Consider the following 10,190-nt stretch of genomic DNA (forward strand, 5'->3'; position numbering starts at 1 on the left):
ATGAAATTGTCAAATTCCATCTGTCACCACACACTTGTACCAACAGTTCTCTGTGGACAATCCTGGTCCTTCCACATCTACGCGCTGTTCTCCTCACTGACTTCTTTCTCTCATGGACCTGGTCAGAGCAGCATCACTGGAGTCCAGCCCAGAGCAGCCTGGGGACCCAGACACTGCCCACAGGCTTCCCTTCAAAACACAGTATCATGTTGTTTGATGTAATGAGTGAACAGCTGGCTAAATAATTACAATTAGAAGAGGTGCTGCTTTTTCCTGAAGTTGCTATCGCTAAAAGACCATTTATTCTGGGAGAAAACACTGATATGTGGAGGGACTTAATATTGACTCTGATATAACAGATGGAATTTGACAGAGAATATGATGCACAGCTGAAGTGTGAAGAAAAAAATATTCAACAGTGATAGAAGGTTTCCATTTCCCTCGAAAATTATCAAAAGTGCCTCCTTATGAAGACAGTGATAGCTCTGAAAATGAGGATGACTGGCAAGATAGTCATGAGGATTCTTACATATCTACAAAACCAGTTCCTATACCGAAAATGGTTTATTGGAAAAACATCACTGCCAAACATGATCAAGTAGTTTGTGGGAGAAAGAATATAGTAACAATGAAAAAATTTGCACCTGAAACATTTTCAGATAGGAGATAGAATTGGAATGTATGCTTTAAAATAACATGCCTATAAGAAGAACAATTGAAATGTCCACCACCATGGAAAAAAAAGGAGCAATTTACTGCAGAAAAAGCAGTTGATCCTAAGACAAGTATAATTATGCATAAAATGATCAACTCTAAGATGCTAGAAACAAGAACTGTCTGTATTAGTACAAGAAAGGAATCTCTAATCTTATACATATGTAGTAAGGACGGAGGATGCAAAGGAAGATAATAAAGTTATACCCACTGTATGTGCCATCAAGGTATTTAAACTCTTAATGCATTTAAGAAATGTGACAAATACACTAAAGATGATTTCAGGGTTAAAGACCACTTTAGCAAATGAAATCTATGTAGAATTATCTGCATGTGGGCAGAAAAAAAAATGCACAATCTCCTAGGAATGCAGAGCTGGAATTCCTTGTCTGAAAGTTGTAATGCTCAAGAAACACATTTTAGTTATAACTTTTGTTGACCAGGATCAAGTTCCCGATCCTAATTAAAAGAAGGGCTCAGTATTAAAGAAATGAAAGGAGCCTACTATCAAACTCTTCATATGATACAACTATTATATAATGAACATATGCTTGTATGTGCAAGCCTCAGCGAGTATAACATGCTGTAGCATGCTGGCAAGGTCTCGTTGACTGATATCAGTCTAGAGCCAAACTGTCCTCTTGGCCTGGAGTTCTCTTCTGAGACTGTAGGAATGTCTCACAGTTTTTCCTGAACAGAGGATAAAATATGCTCTTGATAAAAGAAAACTCTTTAATGCTATTTCAGATTTAAACATCTCATTTAATAACGACATTGGTTTCTTACTTAAGTTTTGGAGAAGATGAATGAAGATCATGTTCAGAAGAATGGAAGGAAAGCTCCTTCTTTTTTGAAAGATGATGGAGGACTGCCAGCACTATATGATGTATAACACCATTACTCACCGCCTTTAAATGTTAACGCAGTGGAGACTCTCAGATTTTAATGGCAATTTAAGTTATGGGTGACTTGATATAACAAAAAGGGACCATAAAAGTGTACAATGGTGCTTCTGTGTTGCTTTATTTCCCTGTAACCCATATGCCAGGTGGTGTGGAATTTATAGCTCAGCACTGAGAGAAAAGAGTCTCACTATCTCTCATCTTATGAATAAGATAATGTAATTATTTAATAGCTAAATGTTTTCTAGCTAAAATAGACCTGAATTTACATGATTTATGGTATAAAATATGAAACATTTTAAATCTAGGATAACATTTCCAAAAGTGGAAGGAAAGGACATAAGTGTTTATAGGAGAAGATTTTATTACAATATATTTGCTTTTCTTTCTCAATTATATTTCCAGACAAAATTTTCTTCTCTTTTAGTCAGTGTTATAAATGGAATAAGCAATTTTATACTGATAAATTATGAAAATGAACTGAATTCTACTTTGGGTTTCTGAAAGAGATAAACATATTAAGAGCTTCTTAAATATCCGAATATTTTTTTTTAATTTAACATACAGCTTTTCTACATTTATGTAAAGTAGTTGGGTGCATGATGTAGTTGCTCTGCATTTATAATGAAAAAGTAATTTTTCTGGAAGTACATAATTTCAGACTTAACCATGTTTGAGATATCTTAATAAAATCAAGGAAAAAAAGTTCAGTGTACATTTCACTCAAATTATATAGTTACTGATTTTTGAGAGAAATATGGCAAGCTAGTAAAAATAGTGAATAAGCAAAAGAAACAAATGAAGTTTACAGACATGTGAAAATTCAATACCTGAAATAAAATTATCACCGGGTAGAATTAATATTGAAAAAGACAATGCAAAAAGAAAGATCACTTAACTGGAATTTCAATATCAGCTACAAAATATGAACCAGGGAGAACAAATAACTTTATATATTAGAGACAATAACTGTCCAATATGCATGTATAGTGAGGTCAGAAAAATGATAGAAGACTTACCTCCAAAACCTTGTACCTCTACAGAAACATCAAAATATCTAGATAAAACACTCATAATCATCTTTATGTGAACTCATAAAAGAGGCAAAGTATTACAATAAGCAAGAAAATGCTGAATGAGTAAAATAGCACATAAAATTGACAGGAAAACTTTGTAGCATTGTCCTAGCCAGGTCCAACCCCTCCCAGGCACAGGATAGCTCGGGTTCCCATGGTGGGATGCTGTTCCAAAAAGTGGAGTAGATCTTATTCTCAAAGAATTTTGGTTGTCTGTTGTCTGTTGGATATAACCTAAAGGACTAGCCAAAGTTGCCCATATTTGTTTCATCTAATTCAGAACCCACACAGGACAACAACAACAAAAAAAATCAACAGGCTTGTAGTCCTCAAAAATATCATAAAGCAAACAAGAAATATTACAGTGGTATCAAACAATAAAGTAAAAAAAAAAAAAAAATAGAACACTGAAAGCCAGAGATGAAAAGCTGGAGAGATCCTTTGAAAAGTTAGAACATTTAAAAGTAGCAATGAATACTGGAGAATTTAGAAAGTCACACATATACCCAGGGCTAGACACACCATCAGAAAATACCTGAATAATATTCACATATGGCTGACCTCTAGACTCAGAGCAAGTAGGAAGTCGAAGCTAAGGAGGAGTTGTAAATGACCTGGCTAAGCACTGAAGGGTTGTCCAGCAGAGAGCCAGTGTGCAAAATTGAGGTATATTTTCCTCCCCTCTCCTCCCCTTCCTTCCCTCTCCTCCCCTCTCCTTCTCTCCCTTTCCTGTCTTCTCTCTCTCTCCCTCTCTCTCTCTCTCTCTCTCACCCCCACACTCCCTTTTCACTCTGATTATATGCTTTTGGGTTCTTGGAATTCATGGAAATCTCTGTCAACATCATACCTAAAAACTAGCTAAATGAACATGGACTTGGGAAGTGGGCTTGGCCCAATGGGTAGGGAGCCCACCTACCAAATGGGAGGTCCACAGTTCAAACCCCAGGCTTCCTTGACCCGTGTGGAGCTGGCCCACATGCAGTGTTGATGCACTCAAGGAGTGCCCTGCCACACAGGTTTGTCCCCCATGTAGGGGAACCCCACACACAAGGAGTGCACCCATAAGGAGAGCCTCCCAGTGGAAAAGAAAGTGCAGTCTGACCAGGAATGGTGCTGACACAACAAGATGATGCAACAAAAAGAAACACAGATTCCTGGTGCTGCTGATAAGAATAGAAGCAGTCACAGAAGGACACAAAAAGAATGGACATAGAGAGCAGACAACTGGGGGGATGGGGGAAAGGGGAGAGAAAAAAAAAGAACATGAACTTTACAAAAATGTTTAGAAAGTTCACAAAAGAACTGCAGCAAAACAAACAAACAAACAAAAAACAGACCCTAAGGGAAAAGATTATAATTTCAGATTTACCACATTATGATATTCTAAATAGAAAGCACTCTTTTCCTAAAGTAAAATACCTGTTAATTAACATAATCATGGTAAAGGTTAAAAGTGAAAACTAAAGGACTGAAAATAGTTGACTTCATTTAATATGTTATAAACTGCATTGGAAGTATTTAGAAAGTGTATAAAATTTAAAAGAGATAAACTTCAGTATCATCAAACTTTTTTGTGCATTCAAACCAGGGCCCTGGTAGCCTGTTTGGTGCCTTTCCATTTGAGTTACTGGCTAAGTCTGTCACTACAAACCCGAAAACAATGAAAGGATCTACTACATCTCTGGACACGCTCCTTAAGTGAATTGGAAGTATGTTTCTGTTTTGGACTGCTGCAGCAGCTAGCCATAGCTCGGTATGTTCAAATATACAATGAACATTGTTTCCAAATTGGCTCTGTTTCATAGCACCAAAGGGTGCTGGGCACCGGGCCGATGGAATGCTAGAGCTTCCCTCCAAGGACCAACAGTGCTGCGGCATGCCTGCTGTGTGAAGGATATACAAAGTGGAGCAATAATTGTCAGAGTAACATAAGTGGAACCTAAACAAATACAACTGGCAATTTGACCTGCTCCATTAAAAAAAAAAAAGTATAGTATTGTACACTTGGAACTTAGATATATTGACTGCAAATCAAAGAGGAACTTGTGTATTGATTAATATTAAGTGATGTACTATATACCTGATGAATATAATATCTCTTCTATTATAAAGCTTATGGAGAAAAATATTAAACATGTTAAAAGTCCTTGTAAACTTAACTCATTTTCTAGGTTTATTTCTTCCAGAACCAAAACTTTCCAGGACAAAATCCTAGTCATGTGGGGGTTTTATCCAGTCCCAATGGTGCCAGACCTGCCTTCCTGCAACCCCAATGGAATATCAAGAGTTTCAAACCCTGTCAAGCAGGGACAACTGCCCCTGACCATCAGGTAGCAGCTACAGAAGAATGACCATTGCCCTTCAGGTTTCTCTTAAGAATAAAGGTGTAAACTCTCCAAGGGGGTAGTGGAGGCAGGGGGTATAGAAAACAGAGAAAAGGTGGCTTGTCAGAAAAAGCACACTAAAGTGCTGGTCACAGGTCCAGTTTAAAAGTCCCAGATTCAAAAATAATCCTGGATAACTCCAAATAAAAAGACCTTACAATTAGCTTCTTAAAAGACAACAAGTAAAGGCAGATAAGAACCAATCAGGACAGGAAATAGCTGGGGACCTATGTATGTCTATGTGAATTTAATATGTCCTTTATGGTTCTCCATAAACAACCTTCTTTTTGCCCTTAGTGCCTTAGTCATTACCTCTCTACAGTGGGCTTCAGCAGTAACCCATGTCCACAATCAGAACAAAATTTGAATTTGCACAGACCTACCATCACTGGGGGCTCCTGGCATTCCTTGAACATCACTCATGAAAACTGGACAGTGTGGAACACGTTGCTGGCTTGGCAAAGTACATCAACAAGTTTAGAATGAGAACTGCTTTAATACTCTTTCTTGGCCCTGGTGATATCTTTGTAGGTCTAATAGCTTTTAGTGATGGACTCTTATTATTCTGCCGTCTGTTATACTGTTGCTGTAGAGTGTTAATGCAGTGCACATTCAACTTAGTCAACTTAGATTGCTATGAGGGTTATACTGTGGGAGCCTGGAGCCTGGGCTCTTCCTCCTTAAAGGACACAAAACCTGCAGCACGTAGCCTCCTATATAACCAGACATAAGTTAAAAAGTAGCAGACCTCCCTAGATAAAATGAACCTATAGATGGTATCATATGATATGCTGCAATTTTAATGAGCCTGTACACTTCTTTCCCACAATAACATCACCAGGCTCCATACATGTGCTTCATGTGACCCAAACAGAATCTCTGTTATGAAATGTCTTTGTTCTGAGTCCCTTTATATCATCCCTGATTTTCCTACCTCTTTACAGAGTACTACATTCATTTTTGGCCTGCCAAGGCCAGAGATCCTCTCCTGTCTGTAAGTCCCAATAAAGTTTATGTGTGACTCTGTAGCAAGTGCATTCTTTGGTCTGTGGTCACTATGCCCTCTGCCCTCCACAGGAGCTGGATTGGAACAAGGGCCTATAAGCAGAGATTCTGGATTTGATGTTGTAGGTCAATAGATTAGAAAGAAATTTCATAGTGTCTTTGATTAGTTCACTGAATCATGAACCAAAAGAAAGAATAGATAAAAATGAAGTTGAAATTCCAGAATTGTCTCGGGTACTTTAAAGAAAGACATCTAGGGCTCAAGGAGATTATAATGTTACAGTGGCTTGTCATGGAAGTCTTACTCAACCCAAGAGGGTCCAAAGAACACATCTTTTACAAAACTGTGAAAAATAAAATATCAGGAGAGGAGAAGATCCTTGAAGAGCTCTCTGGTTGCTTTTCTCTATAAATCAAAATCAAAGGGGTACTACTGTCACTGAACTGACATCTTTAAATGCATTGGGGACATTAGATCCGGGGTGGCAGGGTCCAAGGAGTAGCACTTAGTAATCAAAGACAAGGCAGGCATTGTTACAATAAATGTGAATGAATCAAAGAATTATTCAGAATCTGACCCTCAGAGACGTATGACATTGGTTAGTTTAATACAGTGTCAATAAAAGAGAAATGAATGAGTAGCTCACAAATTCTTTCTTGACCTCTATATGCAGTAAACTTATACAAGTGAAAAGAAGTCTAACTCAAAATATCAAAGCACAGAGTCATCACCCTTCAATCAATTCCCAGATCTGATCCAGTTTAAGTCCTTGAATGTGGGGGCAGGAAATGGATCCCCTTGATGAAGGACCCCAGTACATTGACAAAAATTTATACTATTAACCTATCCCTCATTCTTCCACAAAAGAAAATACAATCTTTTTCCAAGTAGAATGTGTACTGGTGGAAAGGAAATATTCAGACTTTTCAGGAAATACTGGACACTGGCTCTGAACTTACACTAATTCCAGTAGACTCAAAACCTCACTAAGGTCCACCAGTAACAGTAAAGACTCATGGAGGTGAGATGATCAATGGAGGTTTAGTACAGCTCCATCTCACAAATGGGCCCAGTAGGTCCCTCAACATATGCTCTGATTATTGCCCTGGTTTCAGAGTGCACAAAGGTAATAGTCATCGTCAGCACAAGGCAAAATCTCAAGATTGGTTCCCTGAACTCTAGAATGAGGGTTATTATGGTAGGAAAGGTGAAGGGGAAGTATGAAATTCTACCTTAATATAAAAAAAGAGTAAATCAAAAGCAATAGTGCATTTCTGGTGTGATTGCAGAGAATAGTTCCCCCATCAAATATTTGGATGATTCAGGGATGATGATTGTCAACATTTCACTCAGCTCTTTCACCTGTTTGGAAAACAGATATTAGATTGGTGCAAAGGGAATTGTGGTTTCCAACTGTGAACTTTAAACCATTATAACTAGGCTCAAACACATCTTTACTAATCAAAATAGGAACCATTTTAATCAACACATTTTTGTCAATGAGAAATAAGTTTGTTTATTCCTATAGCATAAAAATCTGTGCTTCAGGATTTGACAAACTTTTGGAAAGCATTTTCACTGCAAAAATTTGTAGAGATGCTTGATGAAGAGGTAGTTGGTTGGTGAGAGGTTGGGTGAATATGGTTAATGTGGCAAAACTTCGTAACCCAATTCATTCAACTCTCAAAGCATTGGTTGTACAACGTGTTGTCAGGCATTATAGTGGGGAAGAACTCGGCCCTTTATGTTGACCAATGGAAGCTGCAGGCATTGCAGTTTTCAGTGCATTGCATTGATTTGCTGCGCATACTTCTCAGATGACATGGTTTTGCCAGGATTCAGAAAGTTGTAGACTAGCAGCAGACCTCCAAACAGTGACCATAACTTTTTTTGGTGCACACTTGGAATTGGGAAGTGCTTTGGTGCTTCTTCTCAGTCTAACTACTGAGCTGGCCATCGCTGGTTATCATATAAAATTCACTTTTCATTGCACATCACAATCCGATCAAGAAATATTTCATTGTTGTTGCATAGAATAAGAGAAGACAACACTTCAAAATGATGATTTTTGAAATTTTTGGTCAGTCATGAGGAAGCCACTTATGGAGCTTTACCACCTTTCCCATTTCCTTTAAACATCAAACAATAATAAAATGGTCAACATTGAGTTTTTTGGCAACTTCCGGTGCAGTTTAAGAAGATCAGCTTTGATGATTGCTCTTAATTGGTTATTGTTAACTCCCAATGGCATGCCAGTACAATCCTCATCTTCAAGGCGCTCCTCTCCTTTGCAAAACTTCTTGTACCACCACTGCATTGTATGCTCATTATAGTTCCTGGCAAAATACCTTGTTGATATTGTGAATTGTCTCCACTGTTTTACAACCCCCTTTGAACTCAATAAGAAAATTGTTCAAATTTGCCTTTTGCATAACATAATTTCCATAGTCTGAAATAAATATAAAATATAAAATAAACAGCAAGTAATGTCATTAGCAAAAAAAACGTAAACTGAGAAATGAACATTAAAAAGATATATAACATAACCACATTTTAGAATGTATGCCAATATCAAATGACAAATTTCAACAATGCAAAACTACAATTACTTTTGTACCAAACTGATTATCAAATGGACCTTAACTGCCTAATCTAATCAAGGTTTCACAATAGGTTCAGTTTAAGAACATAATTTTCTGGGGTCCACATAAAAGACTCAAAACAGCACAATAAAAGTCTAATCTATGAATGCTAATTTTTCTACCATGTTAGGGACAGTAAATGAATATCATTAAAACGAAATAAATCCTTGCCCCTCTATTGGAGAATGTAGCAGGGCTTCCCAGGATAGGAGTTTAATGTTTTCTTGTTTATTGTATGGGTTTCCACCCTCTGAGAGAACACTCTATGCCATAGAAGTATGCCCTAAATGCACCTTTTCCAACATATCCCCCCACCACCAAAGCCATGCACCATCCATAAACCATCAAGATTGAAGAATGAAAAAACATACAGGGGAAATAAAACTATGGGCCAAAGTAAATTTATTATTATTCTAGTAATGGAAGAAATTGTAGCATTGATATAAAGACAGCAGTCATCAGAGTTTCTGAGAGGAGAGAAAAGGAAGAATCGGTACAACTTGGGGCATTTTTTGTACATTGAAATTGTTCTGTATGATATTGCAATGACAGATACAGGCCATTATGTATTTTGTCACAACCTATAAAATTGTGTAGTGCAAAGTGTAAACCATAACTCTAACTCTAAAGCATTATAACAATGCTTCGATATATGTTAATCTATTGTAACAAATGCACCACACTAATGAATCTAATGAAACTAATATTTTCTTTGGTGCAACTGATGCTATTATTGTTGCATTTCTTGTCTTTGTGGCCACTGTCCCAAAGGTGCCAAATAATATTTTTCTTTTCTTTTTTTTTTTTTGGAAAAGTAAATTGTGCTGTAGATTAATTATTGGTTTGAATAAGGGCAACAGGGACATTCTGTTTTTTCCCTCCAGTATAGCCTGGAGACCTGGAAAGTCTGAACCAGTACAACATGTTTTTTCTATTAAAGAAAATTTATAGAGTGATTCTTTTCATTAAGCAGATCAGACCATTTTTCTTCCAAAGCAAAGGAGAGCTGTTAACATTTATTTGCCATTGTTTTAGCTCCAGATGGGAGAGGATATTTCCTGGTTTAGATAACTACTGTTTAGATTCCATTTAGACCAGGTAAGGGTTAAAGAGGAGCAGGTCACTTTTCTTAAGTAGATACTAACGGGAGTGTATACATGGCATGTTTTCTAAAGGACTAGCTCAGCAAAAAATATCAAGAATCTTTTGATTCAGTATTTCTTCTTTGACCAGTTCTTAAGTATGAAATATAAAACATGGCTGTTAAATATACATGCAAATATGTTATTAAAAGATTATTATATAACAAGTGGAAGTAAAATAAATTCTCAATATTAGAACCATTAATTTTACAATTTTCTTCCTTAAATGATGGAGCAAGTAAAATAATATTTAAGCACATGATGAAAAACAAAACTGCCAATAATGGTTGAATGAATAAATGTGGTAGGTCAGGAAAACACAAC

General features: G+C 36.9%; 1 pseudogene; it reads left to right on the forward strand.

The window, feature by feature from the left end:
• LOC101425155 (serine/threonine-protein kinase RIO3 pseudogene) lies at nt 1-1,606 on the forward strand (annotated as a pseudogene).
• The last annotated feature ends 8,584 nt before the right edge of the window (nt 1,607-10,190 follow it).

This window comes from Dasypus novemcinctus, chromosome 12 (genome assembly GCF_030445035.2).
Source record: "Dasypus novemcinctus isolate mDasNov1 chromosome 12, mDasNov1.1.hap2, whole genome shotgun sequence".
In the NCBI taxonomy this organism is placed as follows: domain Eukaryota; kingdom Metazoa; phylum Chordata; class Mammalia; order Cingulata; family Dasypodidae; genus Dasypus; species Dasypus novemcinctus.